At 54.3% G+C, this 23250-nt stretch overlaps 1 long non-coding RNA gene across 3 annotated transcripts; it reads right to left on the bottom strand.

Annotated features, from left to right (window-relative positions):
* Positions 1 to 860: 860 nt before the first annotated feature.
* LOC125173494 (uncharacterized) lies at positions 861 to 22515 on the bottom strand. Of its 3 annotated transcripts, none has more exons than XR_007155054.1 (7): positions 22383 to 22515; positions 19735 to 19791; positions 10200 to 16632; positions 9811 to 10011; positions 9082 to 9171; positions 1401 to 1590; positions 861 to 1173 (listed from the first exon to the last, which is right to left on the bottom strand). It is a non-coding gene; the product is annotated as an uncharacterized LOC125173494 (long non-coding RNA). The 3 variants fall into 3 exon arrangements; XR_007155052.1 differs by lacking the exon at positions 22383 to 22515 and adding an exon at positions 20343 to 20481; XR_007155053.1 differs by lacking the exon at positions 22383 to 22515 and adding an exon at positions 20352 to 20467.
* Between the last annotated feature and the right edge of the window lie 735 nt (positions 22516 to 23250).

Raw genomic sequence — 23250 nt, 5'->3', positions numbered from 1 at the left:
ACCCTAATGGCCTGTCTGCACATCTGTGTGCCCCCACCAGTACGTACTGAGGACTCTTAGAAACGGGACTGCGTCTCCCTCACTTTAGGGACTCCAGGGCTCGGCACAGACTGTGGGAGGTGCTTAATGGGAGCTTCCTGGGCAAAGGAGTGGTCTTTGGTCTTCTCTGTTGACTGGGTCCGACACTGTGGAGATGGCATAAACCACTCCACGTGAAGGCACTGAATGTCCGGGCACCAATCCAACACCAGCTGCCAACAGCAGGCACACAGCAGGCACACGAGCAGGGTCACTCCCCCCAGCTAAGCTGGCCTCTTAGAGTCAATACTGTCCTCCGTTTCAGAGTCTCTTTGTCCAGCCCCAGGTCAGCTCTCCCTCCCTCAGCCTCCCAGGACTTCGGAGCTCCTCTCCCCACCCCATGCCCCGCTGCTCTCACACCTGGCCAAGCGGGGACTTGCTTTCGAGGTCACTGAAGCGGCTCTGTGTCAGGTAGGCTGGGCCTTTTACATAACTGCTTTGAGTCTCTGAGCCTTTATTTTTTTTCTAAGCTTATTTATTTATTTTTAATTTTGTTTTTAATGTTTATTTATTTTTGAGAGACACAGAGACAGAATGCGAGTGGGTTGGGACAGAGAGAGGGGGAGACGAATCTGAAACAGGCTCCAGGCTCTGAGCTGTCAGCACACAGCCCGACGCGGGGCTCGAACTCACAAGCTGCGAGATCATGACCTGAGCTGAAGTCGGACGCTCAACCGACTGAGCCACCCAGGCGCCCCAAGCTTATTTATTTTTGAGACAGAGAGAGAGAGAGAGAGAGAGAGCGAGAGAAGGGAGAGAGGCAGAGAGACGGGACAGAGGATTTGAAGCAGGCTCTGCCCTGACAGCACAGAGCCTGACACAGGGCTTGAACTCACAGACCATGAGATCATGACCTGAGCCGAAGTCAGACGCTTAACCACTGAGCCACCCAGGCGCCCCGAGTCTCTGAGCCTTTAGTTGTTGTGATGCCCCAGCTTCTAGCACAGTGTCAGACACATAATAGGTGCTCAATACATATTTGAATGACTAAGTCTTCGGGCTCCATGAATCTGCAGGTCTATTGAACTCCGCTGGTAAAACTCTGGATTGATGTGTGTGGGTGACCGCGGCATTTCTGAGCTTCTGTTTTCCCATCTTTGAAATGGATAGGTTTGATGGAACCAGCCCTGTCCACCCCAGCGTCCACTGCGGTGTGCTGGACAAACAGCGGACATTCCCACATACAGCCTCCCCCCCCCCAACTCCCTCCCCTCTGTGCACACCCAGATTTTGACGAAACTCAAAAAATCACTGCGGGGGAAGCGAAGTCCTAACGTGATCTGTGATCATCACAATTATTGACCCGGGAACTAGCCACTCACTCAGGGCTGGAGGTTTACAATCCTCTGCTGCTGGAGACTCCTTTTGTTCTGTCAAGGAAGCAGATTGCAGAGCACGGGGTGTGAATGACATCGTTACAGGACTCGGTTGGTCATCTCTTGATCTATTTAACAACGATTTATGGAGCATCGCTAAGTGCCTGCCCCTTGGGGATGCAACAATGAATGAGTTCTGTGGGAGAGACAGGGAATAATTAAAAAAAAAAAAAAAAAGAGGATACATAGTGAGAAGATGCCGTATTAAGATAAGTGCCACCTAGGAAATCAACAGGGTGCTGAGTTAGCGGGGCCAGGGAATGCGGGTTACCTTAGCAAGGGGTGTGGGTCAAAGTGGGCCCTCAAAGCTTCATGGGAGAGCTTTATCTGAGCTGCACCTGGAGGCTAAAAAGGTGCTGACCTTGCAAAAAGCGGAGGGAAGAGCACGCCAGGCAGAAAGAACAGTCTGTGCAAAAATTTTGAAGGGGAAAGAGGAAATTGTGGATGTTTTAAAAATATTTTTAAAAAAGAAAATCAGGGGCTGGCTCAGTCGGACTCTTGATCGCAGGGTTGTAAGTTTGAGCACCACGTGGGACACGAGGTTACTTTAAAAGAAGAAAACCCTGCAATTCTTTATTGTTAATGCCAGATTAATTTCTTCATGCAACAGACAAGCCCCTGCCCTACTGTGCAGCCAGCCCTGTGCTAGTCCCCAGGGACAAACAGAGACGCATGAAAGGGACATTCTTGTCACACACATCCTGGACCGGGCACCCCACGGAGATGAGCTGGTCTGATGTTTGCGAAGGGCTCCCGGCTTGGATCCTTGGGGAATCCAAATAAACCCCGCAGGTTCTGGCAGCCCAGGCCTCCGGCCAGCCAGGCTCCAGGCCTCCAGAGGAGAGAGGCTGCTGCTTCCTGCCTCTCCCTCCCCCACCCACCTGGGCACAGAGGCTCTTTCGTCCATTGTTCCTGCTTCCTGCCCATCCGTCTCCAGCTGCTGGTCTGAACCCTGCAGATTTACACTGACAAGCGGATGCTTTTACCAGGACCCTCGAGGGGGACAGGGAGGGGAGTGGCCTGGGACTAGAGGGAACTTGGGGGAGGGAGGGCCAGAGCTTTGTGACAAGGAAGAGTTTCCTGCCCTGAAGAGGTGTTAGACCCTGAGGGCTGAGAGGAAGGGAAAAAAGCCTCGGTCCCCAAAGGCTCCCTCTTGCTGGGAGAGGGAGTGATTAATGACCCCGGACTCCGCAGGGCCTCCATGCCCCTTGGACAGCGTTCAGGTTCAGCAACATCTTCCCCACCCAATTCTGATACGCAGAATGAGCACTGGACTTGGAGTCAGGAGGCCTGGGTTTCCACCTCCACCAACTCTCAGCTAGCTGACTCAGACAAATTTCTCAGCCTCTTCGGGCCTCAGTTTCCTCATCTGACGGGTGGGTCTAATAATCCATGCCCAGCAGTGTTGTGAAAATGAACGTGATCTTGTAGAATAGATGGTTGCAAAAAGCCATTAAAATGAAACACATTTTCTACCCCTCCACCCGCCCCGCCCCAGGCTCTCTTACCCTACGTAGGGCTCCTGTAGCAAACCGGCTCCCGTTAAGGGGGGGGGGGGGGGGGAGGGCTTGACAGAGCACCTACTGTGTGCCAGCCACTGTGCCAGTGTTGAAGAGCAAGACTCAGTTCTTGTTCTCAAGGGAGACGGGCGAGCAAACAGACACATGTCACGTGACCGGTTAAAGCTGTTGAGCATGCCAGCCTGCTTGGGTCTATGTCCCAGTGCTGTCATTTACCCGCTGTGTGCAGCTGTAGGCAAGTCACTTAACCTCTCTGTGCCCCAATTTCCTAAATGTGCAAAATGGGGGCCAGTAATTACCCGCCTCATAAGACTGTGGTCAGGATTAAATTATTTGATGCTTGTTTTTTTTTTATTAATTTTTTAATGTTTATTTATTTTTGAGGGGAGGGGGACAGAGCGCAAACAAGCGAGGGGCAGAGAGAGAGGGAGACACAGAATCCGAAGCAGGCTCCAGGCTCTGAACTGTCAGCACAGAGCCCGACGCGGGGCTCGAACTCACGAACCGCGAGATCATAACCGGAGCTGAAGTCGGACGCTTAACCGACCGAGCCACCCAGGTGCCCCAAATTATTTGATATTTGTAAAGCATTCAGTATAGTATATGTTATATGATATGCCTCAATAAATAAAAGTTATTATTATTATTATTATTATTATTATTATAGGATCTGCATTTCACCCAGAACGACAGGAGTCTGGTCCCGGAGCTGGAACGCTGGTCGCTGAGGCTGAAGGAGCTGATGCTGAGTGGGCGTGGTTCTCCTTGGCTGGCTGTGTCTGTCTGTCCTGCAGCAGTGTGGGACCACACACCATCGGTCCAGCCAAAGCTGCCACGTGCATAAAGCTGAAGCAGCTCCTGAACCACAGGGTCAGGAGCGTCACACGGAGAGCGGCAGCCATGCGGCCCCACCAGGCAGCGACATCTGGAAACGTGGCAGCGGTGAGCTCTCGCTCCCAGGGGCTAGGCCACTGCCTAGTGTGGTCTGCACCACGCTGTCGGAGGGGCTGGCTGGGCCGGTCACGCGCTGGCCACACGGGTGTAGACCCCTGCCTAGCAAAGGGAGAACCCTCAACTGGACATCAGCTCCCCCTCTGCCTGGGTGGGAACAAGAAAACTCGAAGAACCCGTTGAGCCCCAAGACAGAGGGAGGACCGGGATCAGAAGGCATTGCGTGAGAATAAACTCCTGGAGCCTTCTTCCCCTCGGTACAGTCCAGGGTTTGCAAGGGACGAAGACTCCTCAGCCCTGTTCTACTGACACCTATATAGTCTCTGGAGATAGCGACTCATTTCAGATCACAGCCAACTCAGGAGAAGAGTAGACTCACTGACCACTGTTCTTGCCCTATGGGGAAATGCTGCCCAGGGATGTTGTTCAGTTGTGACTCAGGAACCACCAGACCTAACGAGTGAGAAATAATCCCATACGTTAATTAAATGACAAACTATCGGGCTGTCTGGGTGGCCTCAGTCGGCTGAGCATTGGACTTGGGCTCAGGTCATGATCTCGCGGGCTTTGAGTTCGAGCCCCGCATCCGGCTCTCTGCTGACAGCTCGGAGCCTGGAGCCTGCTTCGGATTCTGTGTCTCCCTCTCTCTCTGCCCCACCCCTGCTCATGCTCTGTCTCTCTCTCTGTCGAAAATAAATAAACATGAAAAATTTTTTTTAAAGAGACAAATTATCAAATTAAAAAGAGTTCTTATTAGTGGTGCTGCTGAAGTCAACACAGAGTGGGGAGAAGGTGGCCTGAGGGACCTGCAGCCTAGCCAGCAGAGGAGCTGAGGAAGACGGGAAGAAGAGCTGAGCCTTAAATGATGGGTGTGAACAAAGTAGCAATAGGAACCTCCTCCCACCCCCGCCGGGAGAGGACACATCGTGAGCAAGGACGGGGGGGTTGGGGGGGGGGTCGGTGCTGGATGCTCCAGGGACCTGCAAGGCAAGGGAAGATTCAGCCGGAGGCACAGTGGCAGATGAGGCAGGGATGGAACTCGGGTCCTGTCAGCCACGTTAAGCGGTCGGGTCCCGATGCTGTAGACAAGCAGAGGGTTGTAAGCAGCGGAGGGACAGAGCAGATGTTGAGTTTTGCAAACCGCCCTGGTTGAGGGACGGCAGATGGATTGGAAGGGTGGAGCCTGAAGACGGGGAGATCACACAGGAGGCTGTTGCAGTGGTGCTGTGGGTAGTAAGAGGGAGGAAAGGTTTCCTGCGCCTTGGGGGTGTTAAGTAAGAAAAATACTCCTAAAGGGCCTAGCACAGCGCCCGGCACATAGTAGGTGCTCACAGCTCGCAGTAAATGTAGCTAAACGCTGAGGGTCTGGACTAGGGCAGCGGTGGTAGGAATGGAGTGGGGGATTGGCTTGAGAAACACTGAGAAAGGCAAAGCCGCAGGAATCACCGACTGGCTGGCTGCAGGGGTGAGAAAAGAGGGGTCCGAGAATCCCTTCAATATTTACGAAGCACCCACCATGCCTGGGAGGCTGCTTTTAGCTGATGATCCCGCATCCACCAACTTTTTGTGGAGCACCTACTATGCGCAAGGCACCTTCCTAGGTGCTGATGCTATAAAACCAAGCAGAGGTGGCCCCTGGTCCCCTGGAGCTCACTGATAAGACTTCATTAACAGTGGAAGGACCCAAGGCCTCTAGGGCCTCTGGAGTTGCCTTCTGGCAGATTCTCTTGGTGATCGCCAGGCTTTTCAAACCTCACACCCCCCAAACCGGAGTCCCACACCTGCCCTTCCCGCCTGCGCGTTTCCCCACCCCCAGGAAATGACACTACCACCCACCAGGTGCTCAGGCCAGATGCCTGCGTGGCCCTCCTAGTGCCTTCTTTCTCTCTACCCTCTACCCCACCTCCAGCCCAAGCCATCTGTAGCTCCCGTGAAATGTATTTCCAAAACCCACTTTGAGTCCCTTGAGTTCTCTCCCCATCTTAGTCCAGGCCACCGGGCCTCCCACGGGATGCCATTTCCACTGCGTGGCCGGTCTCCTTGCTGCTTGAGCCTCCCCTCATTATTCCCCACAACAGGGCAAGCTTCCTTCTTTTCTCGAGTAATCTCTGCGCCCAATGTGGGGCTCGAACTCACAGCCCCAAGATCAAGAGTTGCGTGCTCTACCGACTGAGCCAACCAGGTGCCCCAAGTACAAGCTTCTTAAAAGGCAAACCACATCTCCTGATGCCACTGCTGAAAACTTCGCTTTAGTAGCTTCCCACTGACCTGGAATCAAATCCATGAACCTAAGAAGCCCCCCAAGCCAGCACAGGCCTGGCCCTGCCCTCTTCCCAGCCCCTCCTACAAGTCCACACCCCTTCCCTCTCTGCCCAGCACTGGTCTTCCAGCTTCCAGATCCGCCAAGCTCCTCTCTACCTCTGGGCCTTTGTACATGCTGGTCTCTCTCCTGGAGATGCCCTTCCCCCCATTCTTTGCTGTGCTCATTCCTTCTCACTGTCCAGTCCCAGCTTCAGGGCCCCCTCCTTCAGGAGGTCTCCCTGACCATTTCAGTCTGGCCCGTTCCTCTTCATCTCCCTACTGTTTGTTTCTCTTGGAGCACTTTTCCCGGTTTGCAATTATTTTATTTGTCAACTTTTGTTATCTGTCTCCCTGCTCCTTGGACTAGGATCCTTGAAGGCAGTGTCCTCCGTCCTGGCCCTGGTGTTCCGAGGGGCACCTGCCCACCCCCCTAACTAACTTTCACTGAACACTGAGTTCGAAGGGTCCCGCCACCTCGCCAATCCCCCACAGCACCCCCCAAACTCCCCTTTTGTTCAAACAGGTGGAACTCTCTCCTCTCCCCCGCCTCAGCGGAATAACTTGGGGGTTATCTTGTCATCTATCAATCTCTAATAAACCGAGTTATTTTTAGAACAGGTGAAAGCAACGATCTCACATCTCTGAGAAGATTTTCCACTCCCATCTGACTTTCTACTACAATTTGGTTTCCTGTGGTGGTTGCGGAGGCTGTTAAGCTAGCAGGCTTTGTTATTCTGGGGTGCAGAGAAGGGCCTACAGAGAAAACCCAGCCTCCCCTCACACCCCTCGACCGTGCACCCTGCATGGAGAGAGGAACCCGGTGCCTGGGGCAATCCCCTGGCAGAGGACTCTGGGAAGCCTGGAGGAAGCCTGACACTCACGGTGTGTCATTTGCCTCGTCACTTTCCCTTTCTGAGCCTCAGTTACTCCTCTGGAGGGTGTGGGAGGGTTAATCACTAAAGACCTCTGACTGGTAAGATTTGGATAGAACCATGAGCCAGTGGGTTTTTTTTTTTCCGTCCCTGGACATCAATTAGATGACATCAGTTCTTTCTATGAATGAAATGTAGTCAGTGCCTCTTATAGCACGTAGGCAAATATATGTAAATTAATACAAAATAAAGGACCCCCAAAAGCTTCTGTTCATAGAACCGAGGTCTGGTCAGACCTGGGGTGGAGGGAGAAACTTAGCTCATGCTTTCACCCTCCTTGAATGCCTCCCCCCAGCCCCCACCCTACAGAGAAGGACCTGAGAAGGACCCAGGGAAGGGAAGTGACTGGCCTACAGTCATGCAGCCAAACACTGACAAAGTGTTTCAGCAGCCAGGTCTCTACCCTGGCATTTTTCTCACCTGCCCTTCCTTCTGTTCAGCCCAGGCCTGGGGCTAGAACCTAGCTCTAAGGGAAGGGAGGAGCAACCTGTGGCCAGGACAAGGTGCACTGGAATAAATTTCATAATGAAGTTCTACCAAAATACCCTGTATGCAGATCGGGGAGAAGTCCTTTTGGTTATGTGATCAGGGTGAAGAGGTCCTTTGAGTCACATGTTGAAAAACTGGGATGTAGGGAGATGATTCCCTGTAGAGGGGACAGTGTACCCCAAGGAGCAGATGCCGAAAACAGGAAAGCACCGTCATGCTCAGGCATTCCTGCTTATAAAGACAAGCCTCCATGGTGTCCCCTGCCAACCAGAATGCGACCCCCCCCCCCCCCGGTCTCTTTTAGATGGAAATTCTGGAACCTCCCCTGCCCGTAGGATAGTGCACATGTAGGGAGGTAGTGAAGAACGAGCCTGGATAGCTACCTGGGGACCAACATGTCCAAAGTCTGAAATGGTAAGCTAGGGAATCATCCGGACTTTGTTCTGAGAGCAATAGGGAGCCACTGAAGGTTTCAGAGCAGTGAGAGAAGTCATCAGATTCATATTTAGGATGACCCAATTGGTGCTGGCAGCAGAGAAATCAGTTCGAAGACCAGGGACAATAGTCCCAGTGGTGAAGGGAAAGGCCTGAACCGGGCCAGGGAAGCGAGAGTAATGCAGGGATACTTGTCTCAATGGAGTAGTCTGAGCCTGTTTGGATAGGGAGGCAAGGGAGAGGACTGAGCACAGTGAGTCTGCTTAATCCGGAGAGGAAGGGAGCTGAGGCGTCTCCTTTCCATCCTTCTCATGACTGGCTATTTCCCCAAGCTGGTGCCCAGGCAGGCAGGGAAGGGGGTGCCCAGGTCAGTGGGGCTGCTGCCTGCCAGGAATCCAGGACAGAGGGCAGCTTGACTTTGTTCTCTGGGGACTTTTATTCAATTTCTCTAACTTGTTAAGGAAAGACCTGGGAGCCTTAGGGGACCACAAGTCAAGTATTTCCCAAACATTTATTTAGTACTCACTAGGGCAAAGTATTAGTGTGGGGGACAGACACGCTGAGGCCAAATTTCCTAAATCTCAAACTGTGACGTGAGACGTGCATAGGATTTTTTCCCCCCAGATTTGATATTTAACTATATGACAAGCACTTTAAGGACATCTGTTATAGGTTGGGTTACGTCCCCCCAAAAGTTATGTTGAAGCCTCAACTCTCAGCACCCCAGAATGTGATCTTATTTCGGAAGAAGGTTGCTGCAGAGGAATTACTTAAGATGAGGTCGTATTGGAGCGGGGTTGGCCCTTAGTCCAATCTGACTGGTGTCCTCCTAAGAAGAGGAGAGAACCACACAAGGGGAACACTGTTGTTGACAGAGGCAGAGATGGGGGTGATAGAGCTGACCACCACGGAATGCCACCGACTGATGGCCACCAGAAGCTAGGTGGAGGCAAGGAAGGTTTCTACCCAGAGTCTTAGACAAGGTCACCCTGATGGTACCTCGATTTCAATCCTCGAACCTCCAGAACAGAGAGTGAATAAGTCCGCGTTATCGTAACCCCGGCTTTGCGGTACCTTGTCACAATGGCCCTAGGAAACGAATAACACACTGAAATCAATCACATTTAACTTCGGCCACTGCCCCCACTGATCACCACTTGAAAGGCGGGGCCTTTCTAGAACAGACACGCCCATGCCACTCCTTTGTTCAAAACGTGTCCACAGCTCCCCAGTGCCCGGGCAACGCTTGGAGGGACTCCTTGCCTGGGCCCCACATGCTCCCAGCCTCTCATCTCTGCCCTTTGCCCTCCGCTATCAGCACGATACACCATTTCCTCGGGCCCTTCCTCTTATTACCCCCCCCCCCCCCCCCCCGCCTCCACCACCACCTGTTCCCCCTTCCCTGTCCTCGGTAGAGTGGTTAAGAGCAGAGTGCCTGGTTTTGAATCCCGGCTCCCCCATTGCCCAGCGTCCGGCAGTGGCACCTTGGGCAACTTTTTGTCTCAACGCCTCAACTTTCTCACGTGTAAAACGGGAATACTAGCCGTTCCTATTTCAGAGAATGGAAAGCCATAAAAGCCTTGAAAGGGTTTAGTCTTTTGATCTGGCATACGGAGGAGCAGTTATATTTCCTCCCTTATGCTTGGTGTGCTGTCTCCCAGAAGGCCTCTCTGCCCACCGCCCCCCCCACCCCCCACCCCAGGGGATTGTGTCACCCACGTATTGTACCTGTCTCGTCATATTTCTGTCTTCACCAGGTTGTGCACTTCTCTGGGCAGGGAAGAGGCCATCCTGCACCCCTGCATCTGAGCATGCAGCAGGTGCTCAATAAATGCTTGCTGCGGTAACTACCGAGCAGAGCGAATTGGCCAAGGGGATCTGGGAGGTAGGGCGTGGGGACAGCTTTCATGGGACAGTCGGCCCATCTGTCTGGAAGTGAAAGTTGTATTGTTAGTTCTGAGAGCATAAGAAAGAAAGCGAGAACCAGAGAGAAAAAGGCAGTGGGCAGAGGGCAGAGCCCGCGCCCCGCTCCGGCACCCCGACCTTGCCCACCAACCCCAGCACATCCTGCCCCTCCCCCGTTGTGCCCCTCCAAATGCTCACCCACGCACACCTACCCCATCCCCAGCCAGCGGCTTCCTCTGACACACTTTTTCCATTGCTGGGCGGGGCGGAGCCCTTCCAGGTGAAAACAATCTCCGGGGTTTCCTTTTCAGGGTCCTTCCCCCAACGTTCCCGTCCCTGCCGAACCTACCTGTCGGCAGCCCCTGACTTCAATGGCGCAACATCGGCCTGGGGCCAGAACATTCAAGGCTATGTGAGGTGCCGCCTGGTGTCTCAAATCAGGTTCAGAATGGTGACTCAGGACGCTGGCTCCGCTGCACTCGAGCTGTGTGACTCTAGGCAGGCCCCTTCCCCCCTCTGAGCCCCGTTTTCTGTAAAAAGGGGTGGTGATGCCAGTCCTCCCGAACTGTGGTGGGTTTTCCGTGGGACGATGGGAAGAGCATGAGAAAGCTCTAGCAATCTGATTGTCCGTGGGGACAGCGCAGGCGTGCCGTGGCAACAGGGAAGGTCCCCTTCCCCAGGCCCAGGGCCGTGCCAGGCACTAAGGGGGTGAGAGTGTTTGGCCTCCAGTGTTGCCGAGTATGGATGGGGAAGTGGGGCCTAGAGTCTGGCGGAAAGAGCAGGGAAATGGGAGTGAGACCTGAGCTCACCCCCGCCCCCCCACGACTCTCTGACCTGGCATGTCTCATCTCCTCTCTAGACCTCGGTTTCCCAGACTCAGCATCGCGGGACTAGCTCTGATGCCTGTCTAGGTCTTCCAGGTCTGAAACCTCAGACCTCCTAGAACCCTCCACCACCACATTCACCTCCCTCGCGTAGACGAAGCGTCTGCCTGCCTCACTGGGTTTGAAGGAAGATCGCAGTCTTACTTGTTGCACGCTGAGCATCCAGCACCGGACCAGGTGCAGAGTCAGTGGCGAGGGATGGGGGGGGGGGGGGGCAGCGACAGGACTGGGGAGAAGTGAGTGAATGGGGAGGGGGGGGGAATGAGGGAATTGGGAGATGGGCGCTGGAGGAGTGGACAGTGGACGGATGGATGGTTGGATGATGATTCTACCGGCAGGTGGACAGCTGGTGAAAGTGAATTGGTGGGTGTTGAATACTCAGCTACTGATCATGGTTTTTAGCGTCACACACATCCCCGGGGTCACCAGACACACCCCCCGGGCTTGCCAGGGACCTCCCCTACTTGCAGCCAACGTTCCATGGCTCTGGTTTCCCCTCCAAAGCACGGACGTGGGTCTAAGAATCCTCCCAGGACTCTCTCCACACGAGAGCCTGGATAAACTGCCCATCACAAGGCCTTACCGGGCTGCCTGGGTGGCTCAGTCGGATAAGCATCCGACTTGGGCTCAGGTCATGATCTCACAGTTCGTGGGTTCGAGTCCCGCGTCGGGCCCTGTGCTGACAGCTCGGAGCCTGGATCCTGCTTCGGATTCTGTGTCTCCCTCTCTCTCTGCCTCTCCCCGACTCACGCTCTGTCTCTGTCTCTCAAAAATAAATAAATATTTAAAAAAAAAGAAGAAGAAGGCCTTACCTTTTCATCCCATCGAAATTTCCCCCGCATCGGTGTGAAAATGACAGTGACTTATTCACTGTGACCCTACATACTCAGGAGTGGGTGTTTCTGGATGATACGGTGTTTTGCCTAGGGAGGAACCGCTGAGGGTGGTGGAGGCGAAGATGCCAAGTTGACCTGCTGGCACCGTCCAGGGTGCCTAGTCTGTTACCTCTGCAGACCTCCCGTCCAACACAGGCCGTGCCTTCCAGCCATTAACAGCTCCCCCGGCAAGAGACTCTTACAACTCACCAGTGGTCCCCAGTTCTCTCCTGCCAGCCTATCTTCACGCCCTCCCAGGGACCCTAGACCGAACAGGGGTCAGAACCCAGTTTGGTGGGTTACCCTCCCCCACTCTGTCCCATGGACTCAACCGACGTAGAAACATTACAGGATTTGGGGTCAGAGGTGAAGTTCACCTCAGGTGAAGTTTTAACTTTTTAGCCCTCGGCCAAGTCTTCACTCTGGGGAGCAGGGGTTGGCCCAGAGACAGAACAGGGCAGCGGGAAGAGACAGGCTTTGGAGCTACAGAGACGTGGGTTCACATCATGCCGCCATCGGGGAGTGGGACCTCGGACAAGTGACTTAACCCCTGAGTCTCTGCTTCCTCATCTGTAAAGTGGGGGGAAACAGCCCCCTGTGGCTCCTGAGCCCCTGAAATGGGGACCGGCCAAGCGGAGATGTGCCGTGCATGTAAAAGACGCACTGGGCTGTTTAAGACTTAGGGGAAAAAATGTTAAAATTCTTAAGGATTTTTGTATCACTTTTAAGTGATATTGTACATTGATAATACCTTGAAATATTGGGTTAGATAAAATATGTTATTAAGAATTTTTTTTTACCTTTGAGGAGGTCCCTCTGCTATGCAGCCTTCCCAGCCTCCCTCAGAGTTTGAGGGTTTCTCTTGCCTCAGGGTTTGTATACGCTTCTATGACGGCTTCTTAGCAAATATTGTGGTTGTCTGTTTAGGCGTCTGTCTCCCCACCTAGTCCATGAACTCCTTGGGGTCAGGAGCTCTAGCTCGGTTATCTCTGCTCCCAGCTGCCTGTACAGGGCCTGGCGCACAGCAGATACTCAGCCAAAGTTACTCAAGTGGATACGTATGTACGTGTGAAAGCAGGGTGAAGTTTTGTATTCTACCTGGAGTCCTTGACGAATACAACAGGATACATGTCACACTAAAACCATGAGCAGGGCCTTGGCAGGAAACAGACGGTACACTCAAGTTGAGAAGTTTGAAGAGGGTTTAATCAAGAGACTATTACCAAAGACGCAGGCAGGATTCAGGGAGACCTGGAGGGATGGTGCAGCATTCCAGGGCTGGCCACAGTGGGGAGCCGTTACCACCCACGGCCTGAAGGGTGAAGAGGGAGAAGCGACCCGGACTCAGGGCCAGAGATGGATGCACAGGGTCGCCTACCAGGAGCCAGAGCCTTTGGGCCAGGGACACAGCCAACCCGTGCAACCCTGTAGCAAGGGGCTGGGGGAATCACTATGCCCCATTCTCCACCTGCCCTCTGCCTTCCTGCCCCACCCAACCAGAACCAGAGGGCAAAAGAGGCCATGGATGGCACCCCAGAGTTCACCTGCCAGGGCACAGAACAGGATGGAGAAGGGCAGAGGGGAGTTCTAGAGGGGCAAACAGAGAAACCCAGCACTGTGGAGAACATTATACCCCTGGGATCTTTGAAGGCCTCTGGACATCTTTATAGAGGGCCAGACACGGTCACCACCAACCACAATCGTTAGGTAAACAACTACTGTATGCCGGGTGCTGTGCTAACCCATTTCCCAGGCTCAGAGAGTGCAAGGAACTTGCCCGAGGGTACACAGTAGGAAATGGTGTAGCCGGGAATGGAACACGGGTCGGCCCCCAAACTCAGGTTCTCATCACCTCTTCTCAACCACACATCAGGCACTGTGCTGAGTACTCTGTCTGCATTATTTCTAATCCATCAAAATTCTGCAGGGTCATGTCCTTTTCCTGTCTCAGAGAGGTCGAGTGATTTCTCCAGGGCCACACAGCTCCTGGGGGATGGGAGTGAGGCAGAGAGGCAGGGTTGGTGAGTTTGCCATTAATTAGGGCAGGCGAGTGACAGATTGCATGGTGGCAGCCTCAGGGATTATTTTAGCCCCAACCGGTAGAGCCACCTCTCACCAGGTGCCTCCTAGAGTCACTCCCCAGCTGCAACCACAGGATTTAGATTTGCAGAGCTGGGCAGCGCCCTCAGCATCCTCTAGGCTGACTCTCGCCTGTGACTCTAAAACTAATAATAATTATGGCAGCGGCAGCCGTGGCTTCCAGAGCCCCTGATATGTTCATCCATTGTCTTTCTCTACACTGTCACTAAATCTGACCATGACTTTTCCCTGCAGGCTGTATGCTGTCTGGAGGCAGGTACCGTGGGCTGTTCAGCTTGCAGATCAAGAACTGAGGTTGAGAAGGAAAGGGCTTGTCCACGGTGACGCAGCAAAGCAGACCCTATGCAGCCAGACCTGCCCCCAGGGCAGCGTATGCCCCTAAGAAGAGCGCTGTTTTGGAGCGGGACAGGCTGGGTTCGTCCTGGCTCTGCACCTGCCGGATGCACTGACCTTGGGCAAATCACTCTTGGGTGTCTTCATCTGACAGTATGCACGCACGCGGCGTGGTGAGGATGAAGTGAGTTATTGTACATAAAGCCCTTACAACAGAGGCTAGAACACAACAGGCGTTATCACCCCCTCCTAGTCCACCGAGTTTTCCCACCACGTCTGGGGAGGCTCTTAAAGTCGTGCTCTTGGGTGACCCTGGCTTTGGTAACCGACTGAGCAGCGGCCGTGCCCTGTGTGGTACGCGCTCTTGCTTGCCTCCTCCGGCGCTCACCATGCCCCCATTCCCACTTTGCAGGCAAGGAAACGGAGGCCCAGAGAGAGCTAATGACCTGCACAGGCCTTCACACCTCAGAAATCGCAGCCAGGATGGCCACACCCAAGTCGAAGCCGATAACCCCCCCTCCGCCAACTGCAGGAAACCCAGATTGTTATGATGATTGGTATTGTTGTCCAAAACAATACTCTAGACGGCGACAATACAACAATCATGGAGGGTGCTTATTTCCATTGGCTCCACAGTCATCCCGCCGCCCCCGTGGAGGGGGCCTGGAGCTTTAAGAAGAGGCTCCTCGAGCAGGATGAACAAACAAGCAGTGAAAAGCTCACAGCTGGGCCCCAGGTGCTGGGAGAGAGAGTGGGGCAGGAAGCGGGCAGGCCATTTCTTTCTTTCCTCTTCTTTCTTATTTGTTTGAGAAGCAACTTTACTTTCTAAATCGGTCATTGTCACCCGTTGGCCCCCGCCCCACCTGGGCCAGGGCCTCTGGTGACAGGGGCTCAAGAGGAAGCTCTAGGGGGCAGGAGGGACGAGGGCACTAGGTGTGGCAGAGCCAGGGGGGCCCAGCTGGACTTGGGGGGGACGGGGAGCTCTTCCCCGGCAGGGGCCTCATGGATTCCCTGCAAGTGGCCTGGCAGGCAGTGCCTGGCTGCGGTGTGACCCGAGTCCTTCAGGTTCAGCTGCCAGGCGCCCCTCATAAACAGGGAGGTATCAGGGCAATAGTTAAGGGGCATGGCCCTGGCATCAGACCCATGGGGCTTCCAAGCTCTGTGACCTCACCTCTCCGAGCCTCTGTTTTCTCACCTGTAAAATGGGAGGGGTTGTTGTGACAATTAAGCATAATTAAATAACATGGCCAATGTAAACCACGAAGCACATTTACTAGCACTTAGCATATTCACTAGCTGGAGATTTACTTGAGAAGCCGACAGCTATCGGGGAATTAACAACGTGCCAGGCACTTTTCAAGCGTCCTAAACGGATTCATTCACTTCATCAGCACCGTAACACTCTTTCCACTTAACAGATGAGAAAACCGAGGCACCGGAGAGGCCGAGCGTGTTGCGCACACAGGGGCGGATCCACATTTTGCAGGATGTGAGTAGAGCGTATACCACACTGGGGAACCCCGTTCAGAAAAATAATAGGAAATTATGAATACAAAATGATGCACAAGGCCTCGCAAGGGAGCGACCCAAGGCTTAAACTTCATGAGCCTGACCTTCAGTCTCCCTCTAAGCTCTAGACCACACAGCTAGCAAGTGGCAGAGCCCAGGTGGCCAGGCTCCGGAACACGCAGTGCTATAAAGGCAGTATTAATAGTAGACGAGACAGGAGGCCTCTACCAAATGTCATACAAGGTGCCAGCAAATAAGAGGCAAGACTTTCACTGTGCTTGCCACACGCTTCTAATTTAGTGCCACACGCTTCTAATTTAACCCTCCAACAACACGACGAGGTGGGCAACATTGTTACCATCCCCATTTTACAGACGAGGAAACTGAGGCTCAGGGAGGACCAGTGGCTTGCCTGAGGGCACAGAACTAAGAAGGGACAGAACAAGACTCGAACCCAGGCAGCCGGACTGCAAGGGCTCTTTGTTTAGCCACTGTGAGAACTGTTACCTCGCTCATCATTGGGGATCGGCCCCTCCAGCCGTCACCCTTCAGCTCCCTCGGCAAGTCCTGCCATCTTTTACCTGACAGCAGATTGGGGCGGGGACAAGACACCCTGGCTTTGGAGTCAGAAATGCCCGCACACTAGTCCTCACCCTGTTGCCTCCTAGCTGGGAGCCCCTGAGGCAGACTTTTCCCATCTCTGAACCTCAGTTCTTTCTTCTGTGAAATCGGATCGTATGATTTATAGGGCAGGAGAGTCTGGATGGACGATTACTTGGTACGTTTTGTAATGTGCTATCAGTAAACCAGGTCTTATCTGTGCGTACTTCTAGGCCTCATGGCTGCCGTGGATAAAACTTCACAGGGTAGTCTGGAAGACCAGAGATAGGCAGATGAAGTGCCTGGTCCGCACTAGGTGTTCAGCACTGGGAGAGATTGCCGCCCTGTAGGCAGAGGAGAGGTCATTTGTGACGAGAGGACTTTGGAATGGAGAAAGAGCACAGGACCAGGTGTCAGGCAACCTGCGTTCTAGATGGCTCTCCGCGACCAGCTCGTTGTGTGGCCTTGGACCAGTCACTTCCCTCTTTCTGGGCTGTTTCCCTATTTGTAAGTTACATGCGTCATCCCCCCAGTGCATGAATGAAATAGTCTCTAAGGGCCTTAAGAGATCGGATTTCTGCATAAGAGCACAGGACTGTCTTCTGGGGTCCTCTGAGGGCTCTTCCTGTGGAGGCTCCCCACTTCCCTTGGGGTGCTCTTCATGGCTACCCTTGAGGCAGAGAGGAGGGTTTGCAGTGAACTCTCACAGCTCATCAGCTCCAACAGAACCACGGTGTTGTGGCTTAGCATGTGGGCCCTGCAGCCAGACGGTCTCGATCTAACAATCAGTTTCCTCATCTGTAAAATGGGGGTGAAGATAACAGACTTCCTTATCCCCACTTTACAAATAAGGAGAGGTAGGTTCCAGGAGGCGCCACACTTGCTGGAGGTCACGGCTCCCACCTTACGTTTGTTCTACTGTCCCTGCCCCACACTCTCAGAGGCGTGATGTTCCCTGTGTGGGAATCCTGGCTCCCTCTCTCCCTCCCGGACGGTTGGGTCGCACTGTCTTTTTCTCCTCTGCCTGACCTCCTATCTCTCCTCTCTCCTCCATCCGGTGGGGTCAGGCCCCTGGGCCAGGCCCGGTGCCCCCACTTCCAAGCAAGGGACTCTGAGCAAGCCTGGGCCCCCCGCCCCCATCCACGTAACAGGGACAACGCTCCCTACCTCATGCGTGGAAATAGATGTTTGGCACACTTAGTGCCCGACCCACTATGAGCACTCGTGAAATGTCAGCTCTTTCCGTCCTTCACCTGCGTCCTTCAGACCCAGGTCAAATTCTGCCTTCTTGGGGCGCTGCCCTAGTGCCTCCACAGGACCGAGTTTCTCTGGGCTCCCACAGTCCAGTCCCTATGGCGCTTATGACCTTACAGCCTAACTATTAGCTGTGTCTGTCCCACACTACCTCAGACTCTTGCGTTCTAGCCTTCTTGCCATCTGCTGTGTCTCGCATAGGGACCGGTATACAGCAGGTGCTCCATTAAAGACTGACTGACTGAATGAATGAACGGTATCTCAGTGATGCTGAATTTATTAGCTGTACTTTCCGCCCTCCCAGGACAGCAGGAATCTGCGTGCCTTTATTACCGCCGTATCTTCCACCGGCACCTTCCGTGGCTCCCATTTATTGAGCCCTTACCAGGTGCCAGGCACCCAGGTAAGCATTTCTCAGCGCCAGCTCACTCATGCCCCTCAGCCACGGCTGGGGGGAGTGTTCTGTTGGAATCCTCATTTCCCAAATAGGGAAACAGGCTCTGCTGGAGGCAGGGGGTAGCACCTGTATTGGCTGAATGGCGGGGGGAGGGCCTTTCCGCTTGGGTGGGTGGAGCCCAGAACAGTAGGAGCCTGCCGCCCCTTCCAGAATTTGCCTCTGCCTGTTCCTTCCTTGCAGAACTCCTCTCCTGCCTTGAAGACCCAGAACCCCTCTCATACTCCTCAGTCTCCTTCCCAAGGTCTGTTCAACATCGGTGTTCCCCAGGGTTCTGCCCTCAAGCCTCGGGCTGAACGGAGGCAGGGATGTAGCTCCTCGTGCCGATCTGGCGTATTCCCAGTCCTCCTCATTTCCTGTCCATGGGGGCCGGCGGGATGTCCATCACAGGGCCCTATAAGCTGGGAAGGGCAAGGAGGCCAACCACAGTGCCACATTCTCCTTGGTACAGTGACTGGGCGGGGGCTGGGCGTGTGATGCCGACTGGGTCAATCAGAGCCCTTCCTGGGACTGGAGAGGGCCCGTCTGCCGTGGGCTAGAAAGAGGCCCATTCTTAAAGACAGGCGGAAACAAACAGAACTGACTGATGGGGTGGAGGGGAGATAACACAAGGAGCCCCCTGAGGGTAGAACCTTCCTCTCCACCCTATTAGGAACCCTGGATCCAGCAACGCCTGAAGTTGACATGCCCTTGAAACTCCAAGGTAGAGGAGCCACTAAATTCTCGATCTCTCCTTTTCCTTTTCAATCCCCGCCCCCCCCCCCCCCCTTAGCCTGGTTTGAACTGAGTTTCTGTCGCTTACAACCGAAGCTTCCTAATACAATATTCTCTCTTCTCTCTCCCTCTAGCCTCCTGTGGATGAGGTTGGGTCTTATCTACTCCCACATCCGGGGGCCTAGCACAGAGAGCTCTTGAAGAAATGGATGTCTGACAGGTACCCTGAAGGTGACCTCACCCTGCTCCTTTCCTGGGTCCCCCGTCCCAGTTAATGCTGTCACTGTCTACCTCAGGTTCCAGAGCCAGAAAATTCAGTTGTCCTTACCTTCTCTCCCCCAAACTGTTCCGCTGTAAGTACTGCTGTTCTGTTTCAGAAAGCTCTCTCCCATCTGTCCCCCTCTCCTGCTCCCTTGCCATTGCCTTCATTTAGACCACCTTCAACTCACTGCGACAACTTCAATCGGTCCTCTCTTTTTCCTTCCTTTTATCTGTCCTCCCTACCTACTGCCACAGCGATCTCTCTAGAACCCACACCCGATGACATCGCTCCCCTGCTTCGAACCCTGCAGGGTTCGCCATCCACCTCAGGAGAAGTCACACTCCCTATGGTGGACTGAAAGCCCTGCCCTGTTTCCTCCCTCCCGCACCCCTCTCTTCCCACCCTGCATCTCAGACACCTTTCATGCCCTTTCCCTGAACACACTACATACTTCCTTGTCCCCAGACTCTTCTGCTAGAACTGTCTCTGCCCGGAATGTGCGTCCCCTTCTCCCCACCTGAACTCCAACCATTCCTCAAAGAAGTCCTCCTCCCTGTATCCTCCTACCCTCCCCCTAGGGAGTGCGCTCCCCAACCCCTCAGCGCTCCCACCACACCGTTGCCTCTTGGCTAACCAGACGGTGAACCCCCCCTGAGGGTAGGATCGATCTCTCCACCCTTATGCCAACGAGGCCGGATGTGGTGGGCTTCTCCAGAGAAGGTGAATGCCAAGTGGTCCTTCTCATGGGGCTCGGAAACTCACCGGCTAAAACTAGTTAGGTTCTTGACGAATCTTTGACCCTTGAGGACAAAGAGGCACCTGGAAAAAAAAAGAATAATTTCGGTTCTCTGCACGTGGACAGCACTGCATAGCTCACAAAGCGTTTCTGGGTTCCTCGTTTGGTCCTTGCATCCATCTCTATGGATTGTCAGGGAAGGTGTTATCAACCCCACATCACAAGTGGAAAACTCGCATCAGGTAGGGATGGAACCAAACCCCGGTCTTGGGAAAGCCCCTGACTCTCTCAGCCCCTCAGACTTTTCTGATCCAAGCCCTCCCCAACCTCCGCATTTCCCAGATGGGGGCTGCCAGGCACAGAAGGCCGGCGTACCTGGATGAGAAGGGAGAACACGGCTTCTGGGCCGGGCTAATAGCAACCATCATGACCACCGTGACAGCGCCTGCCCTTACTGTGCACGAGCGTTCGGGGCACTTCGCTAGCATTAACGGGCTCACGAGGAAGAGTTAATCGTTCTCATTTTGCAAAGGAGGAAACTGAGGCACGGACCAGTTGAGAGCCTTGCCTCTCTTAGGTCTTCCTGAGCGCCCCCCCCCCCCCCCGTATTGGCCCAGCGCTTTGGAGTGTATACCGTTCACACCTCTTTCCCGGTCTCACCAGCCCGGCCAAGCCGGGAGAGGGCACCACGCCCGCGGCCCCGCAGCCAAACTCCACGGGGCGCCCGGGGCGCCGGGCCCGCGAGTGCGCGTGCGCGCCACCTCCGCGCGCGCGCGCGCGCGCGCGCGCGCGCGCCGCCCCGCGCGGAGCCCCGCTTCCCGCAGCGCAGCGCGCCAGGTGCGCCCCGGTGGCCGCGGCGCGGCGGCTGTGCCCGCGTGGGCGCGGGCGAGGGGACCCGGGCGGGTGGCGCCCCACGCCCATCCTCCCGCCCGCCCTTTCTCCCGTGGCTGGTGGCAGGTGAGTGGGTGTCGAGGAACCGCCAGGCAGCGGAGAAAACAGGACGCCGCAGAAATCAGATTACTCACCTGCAGCTGCGACTACCCAGCGCTAATAAAAGCTGAGCTTCCTGTTGTTTCTTTATTACCACCCTCTGCCTCCCCCAGCCCCGGCCCAGCTCCCAGCTGCAGCCAGAGCCCTAACTGATGGCCAGAAACCGGCAGCTTCAGGGTCCAGGACCACGCTGCTGCCTGCCATCACACCATGTGTGCAGCGCACGATGAGGTTCATGTTTCTCCATCACCTGCAGGAGAATCACCTGGGGTGCTGGTTAACCAGGCGGGTCCCCAGACGCTGCTTTGCACCTGCTGAATCAGAATCTCTATGGTTAGGACCCAAGAGTCTGTGAATTCATACCAGTCTCCGGTGATTTGTAAGTAGGCTACAGTCGGAGAGCCACAGAGTTCAGATGTTGTAGTTTCACATGATGGGGGTTTGTCTGTCTTGACTGCCACCCACAAGTCAGGGATGGATCCTATCCCCAGTACGTGCCAAGTGAGTCCCTGACCTCGGGGCCTCTGCTCATCTGTTGAGTGGGTACGAAAATAATATGGACGGGGTTGCCTGGGTGGCTCAGTTGGTTAAGCGCTGGGCTCTTGATTTCGGCCCAGATCATGACCTCAAGGTTGGTGAGTCGGGGCCCCACCTCAGGCTCCTCTTAGGCGCTGCAGAGCCTGCTTGGGATTCTCTGTCTCTCCCTCGCTCTGTGCCCCTCCCCAGATCATGTGCATGCACACGTTCTCTCTCTCTCAAAATAAGTAAATAAACTTAAAAAAAAAAAAAAACTTTTTAAAAAAGAAAATAATACAGACCTCTCGGACGGAAACAGGCTCAAATGCAATAATATGCTTAGCAGGATTTCTGGTGGTTTTTGCTGAAGTTTACAGTCCCACCAGGAATAAACACTGAACCAACATGATGAGTAGGACCGAGGGGGTGGGTGCAGGGTGAATCGGAGCTAGAGAGGAGACATCGGAAGGCCACAATTCACTCTAGGTACCCTGGGAAAGAAAAGCCCTTCACTGTGGACCTTCTCCAAAGTTGAGTCCTACCAGGCCGGGAAAATGATCCTGCCCGGGGCACTGACGACCCCTCATGGCTAGATGTGGCGGCTTCTTCTGTGCCTCTCTGACTTGTGACTCTGGGGTGTGCCACACCCTTCTTCACGCTCTCACCTCCCTCAACTTCAGGGAGACCCCACATTCCTCTTGTGCTCCCACCTCGGCATCAGCTCTGGTGCAGCTCCCTCCCCAGCTCCTCCCCCTCCTGCCCCTGGGATCAGGGGCACCTTGCACTGTACTCACACCCTCCCTCCCTTCCCGGACAACTTCACCCCCTCCCGGTTACCATCTCCAAGCTGAGCTCTGCCTGAGCTCCCGAGGTGTGAAGGCAGCACTTCCTGGCGTCTCTTAGTGGCCCCTGTGCACCCCAAACCAACTCAACCAACTCTGAATGCCTCATCTTGCTCCCCGACCCAGCCTGCTTCTCCTGGGTTCCTGTCTCAGGGCATCACACCTGGATATTGTCCCAGGTGGTTTCTGCTCCTTTGTCCCCACAAGTGGTCTTGTAGTCCAATCAGTTTTATCTTCCCAACTGTCCTGGAGTCTGTCTTGTCCACTCACTCCCCCTGTCCCTGTGCACTCCAGACCTGCTAGTTCAGGACTCCATAATCTCTCACCTGGATTATTTAAATAGCCTCTTAAACAGACTTCCTGGCTCCGGTCTTGCCCCTCACTTCGGCCAGATGGATCTGTCTGAGACACGAATCCTGTCTTCAGATCTTCAAACCTTGCTTCAAACCTTCAGTGACCCCTCAGAGCCCTCGATACACAATCCAAACTTCTCCCATTCAACACTCACCCGGGCAGAGCCACACCCTCCTCTCCACCCCACCTCCTCAGCGCTTTGTACAAACGGCGACATTTACTGAGCTCTTGCTAAATGCTTAGTATGATGGCGACCTAGCTATCTCTGTTATTTTTTAAATTTTGAATGTTTATTTATTTTTGAGAGCGAGAGCACACGCGTGCACACATGAGTACGGGAGAGGCAGAGAGAGGGCGGGTCAAAGGATCTGAAGTGGGCTCTGTGCTGACAGCAACGAGCCCAATGACACGGGGCTCGAACTCACCAACCTCGAGATCATGCCCTGAGCTGAAGTCGGACACTCAACCCACTGAGCCACCCGGGCGCCCCGCCCAGCGATCTTTAGAGCTGTGTCCCAGCCTCATAGCATTGCCAAGGGTGTCATTCCTGATTTACAGATGAGAAGATCGAGGGAGAGGTTGGGTAGCTTGTCCAAGGCCACACAACTAGTAGCTGGGATCCATACCCGGGTCTCTCTGGCTCCAAAGAGCTGGTGCCCTTCGCGGCTCTGTCTTGAGCCACCTCCTCCCAAATGCATCCTGTTCTCTTTTTTTCCATCTTCCCTCGTGTCTAAGAGGGTCCCTGGCATATGGCGGGTGCTTGTTGAATGAATGAACAACTCTATCCACACTCCCAGTTGATCCTTAGAACAAGCCTGGGAACTACAGAAGTTCTCAATT

Source organism: Prionailurus viverrinus, chromosome C1 (genome assembly GCF_022837055.1).
Source record: "Prionailurus viverrinus isolate Anna chromosome C1, UM_Priviv_1.0, whole genome shotgun sequence".
Classification (NCBI taxonomy): domain Eukaryota; kingdom Metazoa; phylum Chordata; class Mammalia; order Carnivora; family Felidae; genus Prionailurus; species Prionailurus viverrinus.
The sequence above is the reverse complement of the archived record's forward strand: the minus strand, read 5'-3'. Positions and strand labels throughout refer to the sequence as shown.